This window comes from Poecilia reticulata, linkage group LG1 (assembly GCF_000633615.1).
Source record: "Poecilia reticulata strain Guanapo linkage group LG1, Guppy_female_1.0+MT, whole genome shotgun sequence".
In the NCBI taxonomy this organism is placed as follows: Eukaryota; Metazoa; Chordata; class Actinopteri; order Cyprinodontiformes; family Poeciliidae; genus Poecilia; species Poecilia reticulata.
This window is the reverse complement of record NC_024331.1, coordinates 3,694,166-3,713,381: the sequence shown is the minus strand read 5'-3', so window position 1 is coordinate 3,713,381 and position 19,216 is coordinate 3,694,166. Positions and strand designations below refer to the sequence as shown.

The following is a 19,216-nucleotide window of genomic DNA, read 5'->3' as shown; positions in this document are numbered from 1 at the left end:
ACTGATTCTCAAGGTCAAATCTTACTCAACTACAAGTAAAAGTTGCTCAAGTTAAAGTTTACTGTGAAAATGGATCCATCATAGAAATCTGCAGGTCTGCCTACAATGTACATTTATTGACTGACTGACAGTGTTAGCTTTGGGTTTTTTCTAGAAACATTTGAAAATGTCCTTGCTGCTAATGGAGCGATCAGAGCCGTATTGGACGACTCGTGCTTCCTTTGGATGCTAGCTAGGTAGCTAGCAGCACTCAATGCTCAATGTTTTGTAGCTAAGTTTGCTAACCTTTAAGGGATGCAACAAAAACTTCGGCTTCGTTTTTACACCCTTGAATCCAACGGTATGTGAATATGTCAGTTCTCTTACACGAGACCAGTGAAGTGGAAAGCTGCTTCCGTTCTGTCAAGATGGTGACAAACTCCCGAACGTAAGAGCTGAGATGGCATGTGGGAACTAGCTAAGAGCTAGTTGTGAAAACTAAAAAGACCTGCGCAAGATAAGGAGAGCAGTGATTAATAGCATAATATGCGGTGAGACCGCACCAGAAAGCTCCTCACACTGAGATCTACTTGAAAATAATCAGCAAACCATATTCCTATATAAAACAAAGTCTTAATCAGCGTCTGTGTCAAAAGGGTTAGAAGGTTCAATAAGTAGAGCAACACAACATTGTTTGGACTCAAAAGCATTAATAAAATCATTAACAACTTTCAAAGTGGCTGTGACAGTGTGAGGCCTTTTTCTAAAATCAGACTAGAAATCAGTTAATATATGATTTCATTTAAATTGATTACAAACCAATTTTTCAAAAAAAATTTTTGTCAAAATACATAATTTATAAATTGGCCTATAAATCTTTACTTCAGTTCAAAGTCAGAAGTGCAAAAGAAGGTTTCCTGACATTGAAAATGTTTATTTGTACTCAAACTTCTAAGATAATGTCTTTGCTGCTAGCTTTACAAAACCAGGGAGTCATGCTCATCTGCACCAGCCGTTTTCCTAACGTCCAGACCTTTCAGTGCTTTATATACTCCAGACACAGAAAACACATTAGAAAACAAAAATGTATGCCAAACAGAACAGTTATATAGAGTATAAAGCGTTTCTGAAGCTGAAACGTGACCTTTTAGGTTTAGGAGTCAGAAATGGAGCCTACAGCCTAGAGATACAACTCCATATATCAAAAAGTTCAGGAAAGGACATCAACTATCTGTTGGTCTTTTGTCTGTATAATTATATTTCATTGCTCTATTATGTCAAATTAGTGGAGCTGATGAATATGTCATCTTTCATGTTCCCCTGTCTCTCCTTTTTATATTTTTTATTTTGCCTGTCGTCACTGTTTAAATTGAATCCATCTGTCTCGACCAAATTCTCTGATTCCTCTGCTCTGTGTGCCAATTAGGGATGAGAAGCTTCAGTAATAAGATGGTAATAATAAGTGTGAACACAATCAGCACATCTCTGTTTTTTATTTACATATAGACTCAGTGTAATGGATTGATGATTTTGGATCCTCAATCCCCACACAAGTTACTACAGAATTTCAGTTTTAGCAACTAAAACCAAATACATAAGATGGAGATATAATATTCTTCATGTGACATGGTGACGGTCACCGGCATTGTGGGAAAGAAAGTGAAGTGTGATAAAACGGATATGGGAGGTCGGTGGATTTGATAACGAGGAAGTTTGATATCATTCTGTCGCCCGTTATGACAGCAGCATCTGTCACCCCCACCTATCACCCGGCCAGCTCGCAGCCACCTCACTCATTGTCAGCCTGATGGATGTCCTTGTGTTGTGTATATGTGTCAAGTGTGAGTCAACACCAGTGTGACTGTGTGATAAGCTGGGTGAGACAGGGGGCAGAGTGCTTCCAGTAAGGTTTGTCATGAGATCAAACCTTATGAGATCTGTTGTTGGTGAAATACAGTACAGCCATATTTTGGGGCAGCATTGACCAGAATGCCCCTAGTTTTTAGATGTTACTCTCTATCTTTTATTCACTTTTTCCCCTTTCCTCAAAGCTGCAGTATGTAAGTTTTTTTTCTTTTTTTTTTTTTTTTACATATTTGTTAAAATTATCATAATTTTGTGGGAGTATCATATAAGACAGATTGGTGAAAAAAAAAAAATCTCTGCTTTCTCCCAGTACTACCTGCAAAAATACATCGCTCAGTCAGAAACAACCAAGCAGAGCCAGGAGGAGGGGCTTAGCGCTGTCAATCACTCTCGTTCTCACCTCCGCTTGCTTATTGCTAAGCTACAGCTGGTTCACCACATTCTGCCACGAATGCTAAGGCTAGTTAGCACAGACATCAATAACAGCGCATAAATTATTTTCCTTTATATTGAATGACAGCGCTAAGACCCTCCTCCTGGCTCTGATTGGTCGTTTTTAACAGGCAGTGGTGCATTTTAACACTGGAAAGAGGCAGAGGAGCTTTTTTTCCACATTTTATCAATTTCATATTTTACTGTCACAAAATTGTGGAAAAAACTTATTTTTGTAAAAGTTACCTACTGCAGCTTTAAATCAAATATTTTTCCCCCCCCTGATTTGATCATTTTCCCTCTTTTTCCGTCTCCAACCTGCTTGAACTGAATCAAAAATGGATGTCACACTTTACCCACAAACCTCTCAGCTACAGCTGAGTCTGACAGTGGCTTTTTGAAATCTCCTTTAAGGCTCAGGAAAAAAAATAGTAGGGAAAAGATTTAGGTCACTCAACTGCTACTGAAGATTTTCATATTATGTTTGTTTAATAAAAAAATCCCTCGTGTTGTGCCCAGGTGACCCAACTCATTTCCTCAGATGCCGTTGGTAGGGATTTTCTTCTCCTAGGATGATAACAGTAGATTCAACCGTGTGTGTATTTAGATTATGCATATTCATGTTATTCATGTTTGTTTTGACAAATTGCTTGAGACTAAACACTGTGGACTGAGGATCATATTTATGAAAGTAGCTTAGACCTTTAGAAGATTAGGCCCAGAGGCATTTAGCTGGACGGTGTGGCAAAGTTCAGCCTCATGTCGTTTCCATATGCTTGGCTCTCAATTCTACATATATTATCCGATCTGCACCAAATTGTAAAATGATTGATCTCAAAACCCCCCCAAAAAAGAATTCAAATTATTTTTGATGGGTGTGGCCTAATTTCTCCACAGTGTCCCCTAGAAACTTTTTTTTAAATCAACCCCAAGACATGCCTTGCCCTACATTTGGAATACATATGTAATTAAAAATGTCTCTTGAAACCACGGTCCATACCTCACAGGAAGTCCACCATGTTGGATCAAAGCCGCCATTTTGTCTTCGTTAAACACGTACGTGTACAAAGTCCTCCTACAGTTTTTGACCTACAGACTTCAAAAATCCTTCAGCATGGCCTCACGGCACTGTAGATCAAAAGTTATCCAAAGCATTTTGCTTTTTATAACGTTGCTTTTGATTTTGATGGTTGCCATGGGAGATTAAAGGACTTCTCAAATCATGCATGATGGAATGAAGGCAAGACTCCATGTATGTTTTTGATGAGGGAATAACATTATAACATGGATGCAAAGCTCAAAAAGTTGAATTTACATAATACTGCCGTTTAAAACTTGCTGCTGGACTCATACGATACGATTTGATACGTTCGCCAAATGCGCCACCTAGCGGTTAACTGCTGGTGTGTTGCGCAGGCCGGTGGATGCTGCTTGCAGCTTTAATAGTATCCTTATTTCTAACTCACTTCAGTGTAGTATGGGCAGCCGCAGTAACGTCTAAATCATCTTGCAGTCAGCTTTACTACTGTGGAAGGGAAGAATTATTACAGCCGTCTCTCTGCTTGTTCCAGTATTGGCACCCTAGAGTGATGTTGGGCCAAATGACTTTACATATTTAATGTATTGCCACAGGCTGAAAGGCAACAGGCATCCACTCCTCATGTTGTGCACCACTTGTCCCTTATGCCTTGCATCAGCAGACCTAAATGATGCTGCTGGGGGAGTTCTCAGCGAGACTGCGAGCTTGTCCATATGCCGTTCTTAAAAGGCTGAAGGTTTGAGCAGCAGATGTGCATGTTGTCTGAGTGAAAGCAAAGTGTTTTTCTTCTCATGTGTCATGGCTGAGCTGCAAGGCATGCACTGCTCATACTGTTTTGTGAGCATCCACAGAAATAAAATATGAGATTTTGTCTCCATGACTTGATCCAATCAGATGGCGTTTTGGTTCCTTTTGTTTCTAAGCACATGTCAGATTTGGGAGTGCAAAACCCAACCTAAATATGAAGAGCATCATAGCAAGGGTCTGCAGGGGCTGTTCATTATTGCTTTACTTTCCTCCATTTAGAGAAAAAAAAAAATTAGGTTTCCCTTTAAATCAATTAAATTGTGACGTCTTACTTTGGCCAGTTAACGTCTGGTTGAGTGCGTCTCCATTTGCCGTTTGTTCCTCACTATTGTTGGTGTGAATATGGAAAAGTCTACAACCATGAATGATGTAGAAAGCTTGGAATGTAACTACTTTATGGTATTGTTTAAATCCATAAATTTTGAGCTTGCGCACAACGCTGAAGGGCAAAAAGATATCCATAGCCACGCTGTCGCTGTAGACCAATTCCATTAAAATGAAACCTGAAGACGAAGGTATTATTAATTTAGTGCAATGTGCCACAGCAAACAGAAAAATAATGCAGAAAAAATATTTAAGAACAAATCGAAATCACTCCTGCTCCTTTTTCTTTGTGTTTGGGTCATCTTTTTTTATAACTAAACAGAAACACACCGAATTCCACATCACATTGTGAAAGTTAAGCTAGCCTAGCTGACCTGGTTCCCTCTCCCTTGCTATGTTTTTTTCATTAAAACTTTATCATGACCTTGTTATCTAGTTTTTGCAGTGTTGAAAACTAATATCAAAGCATGCATCCCTTTTTCTTTTATATATCACGCATAAATTTAGGTTTTAGCGCATTGTGTTGACAACTTGACAGCTAAAACCAAAGCAGTTGGTTAGGCTCTTGTCACGTGGCAACATGTCTGTACATGCAGTTCACAAGGTGACAGGTACACAATATCATACTATTTAAAAAATTATTTAAAAAAAGGAAATTGTTTACTTCAACAAATGCAAAACTCTGTTTTAAAACAATCTGTAATCAGTTCTAGAATATTCCACTCCAAGTCTGTCTGGATACTATTTTGTCTTCATGCTATTGAATTTGTAGTTGATCCTAATGCTAATATGCATTAAAAATAGTCAATATTTCTTTTCAAAAAAAGGAAAGGAAGGTTTCCTAAATCTGACGTAGTGCTTTAAATTGTAATTTGAGGACAGAACAGTCCAGCTTGCATTTGATCGTTCTATTTTCTCCGCAGTCTGAAACAGAGATGTCTAAAATTATTGCCTACCATGTTGAAAGTTCAGTGTGAAATAGGAAAATGTTAAAAGTCACCACAATACCCTTAACTAAAAATAAACAAATTGCCCGTCAGATTTTTGATGAAGATAGTCTAATATCCAAAAAGTGATCTAACTTAAAGAGGACATGTTTTTGGACACATTCAGACATTAACCACCCTTCATCTGTTGTGTTGGTACTGAAAAAACAAAACAAAACAAAAACAACTGGCTGAACACAAATCAACCGGCAATGACATTTCCTCTGCAATACAACTCGGAAAGCAATTTTCCATGGGACAAAACTCCTTTGAAACACATTTTGCGTTAAAACCTTCCAAGTATATCACTTCTTCACTAATGTACTATCCTCCCCGACTTTATTGTTTTGCCTAGAGTCTGATTGAATTTCCAGCCTTTGTCTGGAATTTGAGGAGCAGCTGAGCATCACTAACAGCCTAGAGCAAACCATTATCGCTGCAGTTCAGCAAGAATAAAAACAAAACTCACCCACAGCCGCACGCACATGGGAACCTACAGCAAGCACGGAAATAAAGCCCCGGTAGAGGTGTTTTTGTTTGGCTTGCCGTCATGATTTAGCAGTAATGTTCAACCTAACGGGAGCAGTAAATTGCTGTGTTACCCACAAACAAGCTATTTTGTAAAAAAAAAAAAGAAAAAAAAAAAGAACATATCAGAAAGTTTCAATTTGCATAATAGCACCGCATTTTGACTTTAAAATAACATGCTGTTAAAAGCTCGTTATCAAATGAGTCCAACCCTGAGGCGGCCTCTTTACTTCTGTATAAAACAAAACATGCCGTTTTACTTAAAAAAATCCTTTTAAGATTCAGTATGTTGGCCTTGATATGTAAATTATTTTCCTGACAGCAATTAGAGAAATAGAATAAGTCACTAAGCCGCTCTCTACATCCAGGGTGTATGCTTAGTATGATCTCTGAAGAACAAATCAAGATGGACTACAGCAGCAGAAGATCACACTGGGTGCAACTTGTGACACCTAGCAGCAGAAAACTGAGGATCCATTTTTCAGAGAATTGATAAACAAATAGGAAAAATATAGGTTTGCCTGATAATTGTTGATTTGAGTAACAACATTTAACAGTAGAGTCAGACTTTAAAGGGGCAGTATTATGTGTTTTCCAGGCACATAGTGCTGTTTTGCAACACAATCAAGTAACTATGTAATAGTCAGTTGTTATAAGAATGCTGTACATACCAAATATAACTTAAAATAAATTTTACTTTGTAATTTAACGCCTTGAAATTGGACTTCTGTCTCTTTAAGAGACTCTTGCTCTTCATGAAACTCCACCTTCAGGGATTCATCACAACATGGCTCCTCTATTAACCCTTTAGCAAAGTTACTACCATTATTCTACTGAGAAGCAGCTTGTATAATGAGCTCAGCATACACATAGTTCCACCAGGTGTTTGCTAATTGCGGCTGGCTAGTCTGAAGGAGCTGAGTGAGGGAGTCACGGGGCTGGCTGCTCTGTGAGGTAGAAGCTTGGAAGCTGCAGCTCTGAGGAGCAGCTTCGTTCTCAAAGGTGGAGCTAGGTCCACCCAGATGTCTTGCACAGATGAGTGGTTGCTATGGGAGATTAAAGGATTTCTCAAACATGCATGAGAGAATCAAAGCAACACTCCAGTTTCTGATGAGTGAATAACATTATAACATGTGAAGCTCAAAAAAGTCGATGTTACTGATAATAAAGATCCCCAAGACTTCTGGGAAAATATTCTCTTAAATAATGAGACAAAAGTAGATGTTTTTCTAAAGTGTACATCTTTTTGCCACAGGTGTAAAACCAGCACGTTTCAGAAAAACTATTTTACTGTCGGTCTGAACCAACAGTAAAACATGGTAGTGGTAGTGTGATGGTCTGTTGCTGGGTGACTGGAACCAGGAACTCTCCTCACTACAAAAACATCCTAAGGAGAAATCCTGGTCTTTAGTTTGTGACCTTAAGGTCTAGTGAACTTTGTATTAGGCAACAGGGCAGTAATTCAAAGAGCAAGAGCAAGTAAAACAAAGACTATGAAGTGGCCTAGTCAAATCCTGAATCTGACTGATATGCTGTGGTGGGACTCTAAAAATGCCATCCACATTTAAAAACAGTTATTTCACAGCACTGTAAAGGAGTCAGTTTTGGCCATAGGAAGTGCTTGACGACAGTTGTTGCTGGTCAGCGTAACCAGTTTTTACTGCAGTCTCTCCTGAAGGGCTGTTGGATGATGAATGGGTCCATCAAAAAGTTTGGAAATAGATGTTTGGTCCCTTGACAGAGCTCCTTAAAGACACTCTCAAAAAAACAAGAAAAGGTGCAAAAAACAGGCCAAGTAGACTTCTGTGATGCTTGTGATCTTTTGTGCAGCTTCAGCCATTGGACAATTCTCAATGATTTAGTTACAAGTACAGGAGCCAAGAGCACAAACGCATTTTCATCTCTCTAAATATTCTGGAAGAACGTCCAGGAACTATGGAAGATGTAAGACAGTTTTAAACTTTTGCCTTATATTTTTATTCTTTCTTGGGCAGCATCTGTTGTGAACAACTGTGATCTCAGCGTTTGGCTCGTAGCACAGAGCTGTCATACATAACTGTGATCAACCACCCCTAAAAATGTACAACTCACCTTTTGCCGTTCAAGTTCAGACTGTTTTTTTTAAGTGTACAGTTCACTGTCTTCAAGTTCTTTCTATATCTCCGTGACTCTTGTTTGTTCCACCAGTTTTCGAATAGTTTTAGCTATTTGTTATGAACCATAAGTAAAGATTGTGGCTGTAAACTGTATTCTACCACAAAAAAAAGGTTTTGAATTCAACTAACGGCGTAAAAATTGCCTAGATCTTGCTGGAACATTAGTCAGGTGACAGAAGGCTGACTTTGTAACCGTCTTTAATTGGCTCTAAAGGTCCAGGTCTGAGTTCCTCACTACATCCAGATGTATCTGTAAAAAGTGAACCTGTGTTGATTCTATATTATTCCTCTTTGGGTTCAAAGATAACTTCAGTTTTTGTTTCTGTTTGTTGGGCTGCAGCACAAGTGCAGATAAGACTGAATAACACTCACCTAGATGTCACCAAAAACAAACCACATAGAAGTCCAGAATGTCTGTTATCGTGTTATTAATGTTTTCTCAGGTTTCTTTCTTTTTTATGTCCAACATTGGTTGTTTGAATATTTTTCTAAGAACTCTTAGGAAAAGTATACTTACAAATGCAACATTTTGACTTTTGTTGCTTTCTGAGAATGTTTTGCAAAAAAAATCTGCTACAAAAAAAAAAAACCCGACTAGCTCTCTTATTCCTTACCTAATTGACCTTGAAACAATATAAAAAAAGTGAACCATCTCACTTATCTGACTTTTAATTTTGCTGGATGCAGTATTTGGAGTGAGGGAACACATTATGCACATTTTTAATCTGTAGGAATAATAGTAGGAACCTTGAAACACAACTGCACCACATCTGTCCTGCTTGTGCTCGTCCACATCCCAAAATATTCAGGTCCCATGGAAACGAGGCATGCTGCAGATTCACCATGCTCAGCAAGCGTGTCCATGCGTGTGCTCCTATCTTAGCATTTGCATTTTTTGCAGGGTTGTCATATGTGTTGCATTTTATGAAGACTTTATGTAAGAAAATGAGATTATCTTATGAAATATAGTTTCACCTGCTCATTCAAAACCCCAAAGTTTCAATTCCCTTGAAGTTTTAATTCTATTCTATTCATGCCTATTCATGAATAGAACATTTTTAATTATGTCTCATTTTCCTTCCACTTCACAACCATGTGCTGCTACAGTACAGTCAGATAGAGACGTTTTACCTGCTGTTTGTGGTTAAAGCAGGTAAAACTTTAACCTGCTTTAAATTTTATAAACAGTAATAAACAGTTTATTACTGTTTATAAAACAGTAATAAACTTTTATTTAAAAAAAATAAAACATTTTTAATAGTTTTTGAAACTATCATCAAGTCATGACAGTTTTGTATTAGACAGATAATCTGAAAAAATAAATCAAGATCCCCTGCCTTCTCCCAGTGCTAACTAGAAACAACCAATCACAGCCAGGAGGCGGGTCTTAGCCCCTCCTCCTGGCTCTGGTTGGTTGTTTTTAGTTGCGGTGCATTTCTTCAGACAGCTATAGAAGCACGCTGAGGAGGTGGAGGAACAATATCATGTTATTCTGTCACGACCTGGTGACAGTTTTAACAAATATACATATAAAAAACCCACTTTTTTTTAAAGAAAAGTTGCAAACTGCAGCTTTAAACAGTGTGAAGACTTTTGTAAGGCGCTGTATATTCTCACTTTCACACTGAAGACAATTTGTTGCCCCAGTTTCACCTCTTATGTGATGCCAATAATCTCTGATCTCCAGCTTCTGATCTGAGTGTGTCACCACACACACACACACACATACACACACCGCAGCGTGACAAGGAGCAACAAAACTGCAATCAAATCCTTATTTTAGGTTGAAACAGATCTCGCTTCTTCCTTCTCCTCTCACCTCTCCTTTCTCCCTGCTCTACCTCAGGCTCCTTGTTTCGCCTTCTTTGCCAACACAACTCATCCATTCTGAGCAAAAGGCGGACCAAAAGCCCTCACGGTTTATTTCTGCGGCTAAAAGAAAGAGAAAGAACAGAATGGTTTCTGGTGAAAGGACCGTTCTGTGCGAATCCTCATGGTTTGATTGAAGTGAGCCCTCATTCTTTTGAGCTTATGGTCTCTATAGTGATGAGGAGGGATGAAAAGGAGAAGGTGAACAGACTGGCCAGATGACAAAAGGAGCAATAATTGTGACCCGAAGTCAAAGCGGGTTGGTCTTTTTCAGCTCAGCAGAGGTAAAGAAGTACTCAGAACAGAAACGTCTTCTAGTTGAAAGAAAAAAAAGAAAAAAAAAACAATATTTCCTTCTTACTTTTAGAGGTAAGAGAATATTTGACACCTTTAACGACTACCGTGTTTTGCTTTGGTTTTTAAAGTTTTTTAGTTTTTTCTTAAAATCACACTGAGAAAAGGACTTAGATATATATTGAATTAACTGAGCACAAATAATCAATTAAACTTGTCCAAGTAAATTTATTCTGTTATGTTTAACAAATGTAAATAAAGTTTGACAAACTGAATTTGTTGACACGTGACAAATAATTCTTTTTTTTAAGTTAGAGCTCAATTCTCCCCCCCCCCCCCCMMCAAWATTTAAAACCTAAAGATTTGCCTTCAAATAATGAATTTTATTAATTTTACATCCATGTGAAATGCCAACACACAGGCCAGTGTTTGATACAAGATTTAGATCTGATAGCAGGAATAAACCTGTTATTTTTATAGTTAGTTATAATCCAGTTTAAGTTAAGTGAATATTTTGTGTTCTTTTTTCCACAGTATTCCACAGTGGACCAATCCTCAGTCAACTTAACTCAACTTCCTCATCGACGCCAATATTCCAGCGGAACAAAGCAAGAAGCAAAGTAAGTTGATGGATTTTTTATTTTTTTAAGCACTTTTTCGATTGTGAAAGTTAAACTTTCATTAGCTGTTGCACAGGGCCGCACAGTGGCGCAGTTGGTAGAGCTGTTGCCTTGCAGCAAGAAGGTTCTGGGTTCGATTCCCGGCCCGGGTCTTTCTGCATGGAATTTACATGTTCTCCCTGTGCATGCGTGGGTTTTCTCCAGGTACTCCGGTTTCCTCCCACAGTCCAAAAACATGACTGTCAGGTTAATTGGTCTGTCTAAATTGTCCCTAGGTGTGAGTGTGTGTGTGTGCATGGTTGTTTGTCCTGTGTGTCTCTGTGTTGCCCTGCAACGGACTGGCGACCTGTCCAGGGTGCTCCCTGCCTCTCACCTGGAACGTAAGCTGGAGATAGGCACCAGCAACCCTCCCGACCCCACTAAGGGACAAGGGTGTATAGAAAATGGATGGATGGAGAGCTGTTGCACATCAGATAACTAAAATTCTCCATTTTCATTCTGAATGAGGAGCGAATGTGTTGGAATATCTGTTTCTCTGCTGTACCATAAAACCAAACTGCTGTTGGTCATTTCTCCTTTTGTACTGTAGTCATTTGTAGCAGCCATGTTTTAATTGGATAAATAATGAAATAACAACCACCAGCAGGAAGAAACTGAGAAGAAACTACGATTTGATTTGGAGCCATAAAGTGCCATATTTTGTAAAAGTCAGCTAACTCCAGGATTTTAAATGAAGTCTTCAGAGAATAATGTATGATACAATAAAATGAAGCATAATATTTTAAAATTATGAGTCCATAATCTACTGAATGAAATAAATATTAGTTAAGTACATGTGAAGACGTTGCTTCACATGTGTGATCATCAATTTCAAAATACCTGAGGACCACAAATGGCTTTTTTTTATTTTTTAAATGCATCATACTTTATAATTTCTGTATTTGTATTGATTGTATATTTATTAATCTATTAAAACTAAAACCTGTATTTTAGTGAAATATATTTTTATGTTAAAAAATTTACATGTTCTACACTTTTTTGATCAATTGTTCTCTATTTTCTAAAAAAGATTTTTTAAATATTCAGCCATGTTTATTTATTGGGCGCACAAAAGTCTGCTATTGAGTAAAATGTACTTTTTAAAAATTGTGATCCTGTTGAATATTACGTTATCAAAATGAAATCAAAACATTTCGGTAATAAGACATGAATACTTTGGATTGAGTCGAGCTTTTCCGTTATCTGAATTTTCTGTGTCCCTTTTAAAAAGAGACAATTATCTCCTTTCACAGGATTTTATGATAACTTTAATTGGAGAGAGACAATATTTCTGGACAAATAATCCTCAAGTGGACAATGTCCAGAGAGAAACAAAATCTGTTGTTCAGGAGGCAGAGGACTGAACCAAGCTGTCCTTGTAAAGAAAAATGGTAAAATGCCAAACATCTCGTTGAAAGTGGCGTGTCAAGAAAGACTTGAATACAGTTAAAGGTGAAAAGATGTAGAATCTTTGAGATTTTGTAGTTCCTCTGAGGAAAAGAGAGATGTCAGGAACCTTGTGGGAAAGGACGGGAACCAAAAAATAAAGCTGTGAGAAGAATCAGAAAAAAAATACTTAATTAAACTGTTTCTGTTTTATACACACACACACCAGGGCTCTAGAGAGAAACCAGTCTGGTTGGAAAAAGCTACTTAATTTCTCAGTAGTGCATCTAAACACTGGATATCTCCCTGTGGTTCATCGACAGACAAACATCAGGCCCGTATTGTGGTCTAAACCAATCAGAAATAGTGATTGGCCGTGGTCCAGTGGTTAATGTGCGTGTCTACATTGTGTGCTGTAGTCAGACAGAGAGAGATGAGCAGCAGTAGCTGTTTCCATCGACCACGCAATCGCACAGATCGGACGAAAACAAATTTGCTTAATGGAAACACAGCAATGTAGAAAAAAAAATCATTTTTGATAAGTTTTGTGTGCTAGAATGAAGCGATCTTTAGGATGTCTCGCAACTGCAATGGAAACATTGTTTTCGCATCACACAAGTCACGAATCAACATGACTCATGATGCTGTTACTGCTGGCGGAAAAGACGACAAGAAGTTGTTGGAGGATGTCCGATTTAACGACTTTTTACGTGAGCAAACATATTCACATGTGATTTTAATTGTGTTTCTTATTTAAACACAGCAGTTGCAAAATTGTGTTTTTTTGACATTAGCAGAACATGAACAAAGTTTTGCCCACATTTGTAGTGGAAACACAGCTAATGATGGGAATAACATCGTTAAAATAAACGGCATTGCTACCACCGTTACTTCTTTCAGCAGCGATTAATCTAACAAATTCCTTTCTCTGTCGCAACAATGACTTTTGTGCTAGTGGACCTAAGAAAAGTAGCTAGGCACAGTGTAAGAAGTTACTCTAGTATCCTGCATTACTTTTTTGTACACACACTCCATCATTCAGCACAGAACAAACTGAATAACCAGTACTAAGACTGATTCAGTTTGCACACTGGGGGCTTTGACACTGACATGAATGGAAAGTGTTGTGTGTTGAGAAAAGACTGAGGATTAAAGGCCAATACATGTTGGATGTCGTTAGCTTGTGATCATTTTATAGTAAAAATGAACTTTCTGGAAGTGAAGTTATGCTTTACTCTGTCGATGCTTTTACAAAACTTGTGAATCTATCGATACTACATTGGTTTATTTCCTAGGTCAGGTCAAAAGGGCAGTTCCTTGTTGGTATCTTGAATGGTTGCTGGTGATTTTACTCCTTTTGAATTTTTAACTCTCTTATGGTATTTCAGAACTCTTCCCCGGGACGTTTTGTACCCCAGCATGCCATTAAATGCATTTCCAGTCACTGTAGAACTGTACAAATTAAAGTTACAATAACGGCCAACATGGCCATTTTGAAAAAACAAAAAAAAATGTATGCGTTTTTGCGCCATAATGAGGTGACTTTTCAGCTGTATAGAAATAGATACATTTTGCAAAACTGCAATGGGAATATTTTTGTATTCGAATTACATGAGTGACGTGAGTAATCATAGGGAGATTATAAACTATTTATCTAAGTCTAACATGTATTGCTTCCAATATATACGGTGTATTTGACTTAACTTGTCTCCTAAAGACAATAACAGAACCTGAAACTGGTCAGTTCTAAGTTGTAGTTGAGTTTCAAACTTACAGGTGAAATTTGAACCCAGTCTGACCTCAATTACAAGTCAGTCTAACTACTCACCAAAACATCAGGGTAGTCTGCATATGGCTTCAGCATGCACTCAACTTTTCATTAGAGACAGAAGCCTCACCTGGAACAGTGAGATAACTGAATAAGTCTGAATAAGTCTGCTTGTACAATGTACCACTGGTTCTGTTTGGAATCAAAGTAATTTTGAAATGGATTGAATTAATGAACTATTGTCCCTTAAATTACAAGTGACTACGCTGAATAAAATAATGCAACTTTAAAGCACTATAATGGTGAATAGTAAATGACAGAGGATGTTAATTATTCACTGTTAGCCTCCTAGTTGATGCAAAAAATATCGCCTTGAATCTTCTTTTTAAATGCATAAGTGACATACCTAAAATACAAACACCGCAATTCTCATTACTAATACTTAGCATTGCATACTGAAATGTCCTTGTTACTGTGCAGCTATGGGGTTTTCTTTGGTTTTATTTAATTCTCACACTCTCTCCCTGCTTCTACACCTTCTAATGCTGCATTGCACATCTTTTATTTGCTCAGAGCAAACAGTTGTTCTCTTTGTTTGAGACACGCTGCAATAAAGTAAATCTGAATTAATGTATGCAATGTAACGTGTGAGGATGCGGAACAGAGGAAGTGAAATGTCCTTGTTAACCGTTAGGATTGCTGGATCTTTTTCTGCTCAGCACAATAAATAATCCTGTTGTTTATTTTTTAAGTGAATCCCTTTAAATAAATCAGCCCTGATTCCTTCATTTCTGACCTTGATTCAGTTATTTTTTTACTTAGTAAAAGGAAATCTTCAGAAAAAAGTTACATTAACAATGCAAATAAGACTAAAGATATTTTAGAAGGTTTATGCCATTTTAGCTAATTTATGTCACATTATGTTACTTTTTATTTTAGAGTGGATGTAAGAGAATAAAACCAGAAGAATTGGTGTGCTCATTTGTGTGTGGGACGTTTACAGGGGGAAAGTTCAGTGGTCGTATTTACACTTCAATTGCCAAACCAAAAAAAGTTGTGATTTACATCATGCTATGATGTTATTTCCTCACCAAAACCATACCTGAAGTGTTGCTTTGATTCTTTCACGTGTGTTTGAGAAACCCTTGAGTCTCCCATGGAAACCATTCAGCTGTACCAAAAACGCCTGGGTGGACCTAGCTCCGCCTTCAAGGACGAAGCTCCTCCTCAGGGCTGCAGCTGCCTCACAGAGCATTCTTCCCCAGTGAGCACCAGGTGGAGCTGCGCATCTGAAAACGTTGTTGAAGGGTTAATACAGGGGCAATGCTGTAACTTCCTGAAGGCGGAGCTACAGAAAGAGGAGGAGTTTTTAAAGAGACAGAGGCCAAATTTCCAGGCATAAAATTATGAAATCAACTTTCTTTTTTTTAATGCAGCTGACACTAACAGTTACTTGATTGTGCCATAAAATGGCAGTACATCCCTGGAATATACAGGATACTGCCCCTTTAAAGTTTCATCTGACTTTAGGTGCTGTACCCTTCAGCCACCACAGGGGAGCAGTAAGGAGACGGGTGCTGCTAAAAGCAAATAGATTTGCTACAAAATAATAAAACTTTGTCGTGTGTTATTTAAAAAATCTAACACTGAATGTCTTTAGAAACTTTAATGTTAAATCCCCACAAAAACTATAGGATAACGCCTCATTCCTGCATATCCGGCGCATATGTGCATTCTTGTGTACGTGTGCAATTCCGCTGTCGATAATAGAATCTTAATTGGCTGATTAGGGAGGATTAAGGTCATTGATTGGATAGAGCTCAGGGCTCACCTGCTGTTCCCCACATCTAATTGGCTGGCTATGTAACATATCAATGAGCGGCTGGGAGCTGTGGCAGACGAGTGTTCACACATTCACACGCCGACCGCTGAAAGGAAAGCACTGATACGGATAAAGAGACTAGCAGGAGATGAGGGACGGGGGTTAGGAACAGAGAAGGCGGGATCACGGGTTTTCATCCATGTGTCTGCGTCTCTCTGGATGACAAAATAAAACAGTCTGTCAATCACCAGGCTGGGTGAAAATATGTCTGAGTGCCCAGAGTGTGTGTTTGGTAATAACAGTGACTACCATTTGTCAGCATGCACACACTCGCTCTCGGGCTATGTGTGTGTATGTGTGTGAAATATGATAACTGCCACGACAGGATGTGGAAGATGACACCAATGATTGACATTAATTTGTCCTTCCGTTTATATGAGTGGGTATGGATTTTGTGAAAGTAAATCGACTGCATGATTTTCGAAGAGTCGTCTGTGAATTTTTAATATTTTTTTGGACAAATACAGATTTAATGTGCAAAGGCACATGTCAAATGGGGCAGTATGGTGTAAAATGAACATTTTCGAGCTATACGTCATGTTATAATGTTATTCCCTCATCATTAACATACCTGGAGCTTTGCTAAGATTCTTTCATGAATGTTCGAGAAATCCTTTAATATCCTGTGCCAAATGCCTGGAGGGACCTAGCCCCGCCTTCGAAGACGAAGCTGCTGTTCACAGAGCAGCTCTACCCTGCGACTCCCCCACTCAGCTCCTTCAGACTAGCCAGCACCAATTAGCAAACACCTGGTGGAACTGCATATATACAAACTACTTCTCAATGAAACGGCGGTAAAAACGTTGTTAAACACTTGACATTGTGATGATTCCTGGAGGCGGAGTTTCAGAAACAGCAGGAGATTCTTAAAGAGACAAAGGCTGAATTTCAAAAAGATCATTTTAAGTGTTGTATGTATGTGAGATATACAGCATTTTTATAACAACTGAAGGTAACACAGTTATTTGATTGTGCCATTAACTAGGTACTATGTGTTTGCCTGGAGTGTGTTTTCCTCAAGTGAATCACTGAAATCTACTTGATTTATGAAACGGGCCACAATGGGAGGGGTTGGAATTGCCTCCTTGGCAGCTACAGTCTGTGTGACTACTAAGGGAAACCCGGATGATGAAGAATTATCATTAGTGCAGAAAATGCTCTCCATTGCTGTGGGAGGTTGGCACATACACATGATTTTTACGGCCATGCACACAATGTGTTTTCAAAAGTCGAATTAAAACAACCGATGCATGTGGAGGTATTAAGACCTCTCCAGGTTTTTCACATATTGTCTCCTTGCAACCACAGGCCTCAGTGCTTTTTATTGTGATTTGTGATACATGAAGTGGTGCATATTTTGAACATGAAGAAAGTTGTACATAGTTTTCTTCTTTTTTTTTTTCTTTTTTTTTTTTTTACAAATGCAACTGAAACATGATACATTGCAAAAACGCAAAATCTTACCAAGTATATTTTTAGCCTGGTTTTTAGGTCAAATATCTTAGTACACTTGAAATAAGACAGAACTAACTTAAAAGTAACTTTTCAGCAAAATATAGGAGATTGTTTTAAATCGATTTCTTGACATTGATGAAAAAGTACTTGTTCCACCGGAGCATTATTTCACTCATAACATGGGCAAAATGTTTTATTATAAGAGAAATAGCATGCTACTTTTGCACTAAAATCTAGACTAAAATGTTGACACTTCTATTGAGTATTGAGTATGTTGTTCTTTCAATAATCAATTGATCATGATTCATTCTATTAGTTCTTTCAGCCCCCATGAAAACAATTTCAAAACAAGTATCAATTACTATTTCTTAAAATGGAAGAGCGACTCCTCCTCTGCTTTGCCGGCAAACATACGGCTGTGAAGCGCAGGAGAAAATTGTTCTGTGGTCTAAGGAATCCAAGCGTGAAACTCTTTCTGATAATCACGGACGGTGTGACCTTGTCGCTAAGCATGAGAAGGACAATCAAGCATCGGCGCACTGCTAAAAAGTAAGAATCCGCGCCATCTTAAAAGCACAATAAACTGTGAACAATAAATGCAAATTCTGAAGCCAGATATATCCTCATCCAGATGATGTCTGTTCCAGGGAAGTAATTTTTTCTTCTTTTCTCTGCATAAAAATGTTCAAACCACACTTTTTTTTTGTACACAGATGGAAACCAAAGTGCGCAGCTCAGAAGGATGCTTCAAACTGCCTCAGACTTTAGATGAACAGAAATATTACCACTCTGTTCTCTAGCCCTATTTGAAAAGAAAGATGAAAAAATCTGTTAGCTGATAAATGTGATCTGCAGATGATTAGAACCAACACCAAGGACCGTGTTCAAGTTCTTACTTACACACACGGATACACACACACACACAGCGCTTGTAGACGTATTTACTTGGGTTTTTTGCTCAGCGGTTGTGACATACTTACAGGGTGAGAGGGCAAGTCTTACTCAGCACTTTAGCCACAGCTCATTAATGCACACGCACACACGCGGACACGCACACACACACACACACACACACGAGTGCACGCACACATACACTCACACACATTTCAGAGAGCCGCTGTCACGCCCTGCTCTGCCGGCTGGTCCAGCAGAAGGAGGTTTACACAGGCAGATGAATGTCCGGTTCTGTGTTCAGATTCACTGTAACAAGAAAAGTCCCTAAATTATTAAACAGCTGGAAATGGAATACATGTGTGGGAGAATAATAACACTGGTTATGAAAGAAAGTGTGTTTAAAAATTGTGAAATACTTCTCCTCACACTCTGATGGTTCCCATGACGTTACATTACACTTTAACCGCATTTTTATTACAAATTCACACAAATCACACCTGAGGGGAGTGAAATCTCAGCATCAGGCCTGTGGTCTAAAACCAGCTTCCAAAGACAATTTAAGTTTACAAGAGAGATTATGGTGATTGGCTAATTTGAAATTCTAGCTAAATTCACACGTCTTGCCTAACTGTTCATTTAGAGCAGCGGTGGTTCTGGCAGCAACAGGTCAGGTCAAAGGGTGAAGGTCAACCCACAATTCAGCAAACACTTAAGATGCAAACCACTTATGCGTGGATTTCATTGATAAGTAAAGGTAAGACAGTAATAAGATGTTTTTGTTTAGTTTTTTAATGAAATGCGCTTTTTGTGGGCTACAGTTTGTATGTCTAAGTAATTCAGTAAAGTAGAAGCGGTAGCTAATCTTGTTTTTTTTGGTGTTAAATCCTAAATA

General features: G+C 38.3%; 1 protein-coding gene across 2 annotated transcripts in view; it reads left to right on the top strand.

Annotated features, from left to right (window-relative positions):
• Positions 1 to 19,216, top strand: part of LOC103457085 (protein ELFN1-like) — a 128,053-nt gene that overhangs the window by 39,073 nt on the left and 69,764 nt on the right. For both annotated transcript variants that reach the window (XM_017306031.1, XM_008397060.2), the window contains one exon: positions 10,815 to 10,900. The gene's annotated coding sequence lies outside the window, so the exon portion shown is untranslated. The remainder of the gene's footprint in view (positions 1 to 10,814; positions 10,901 to 19,216) is intronic.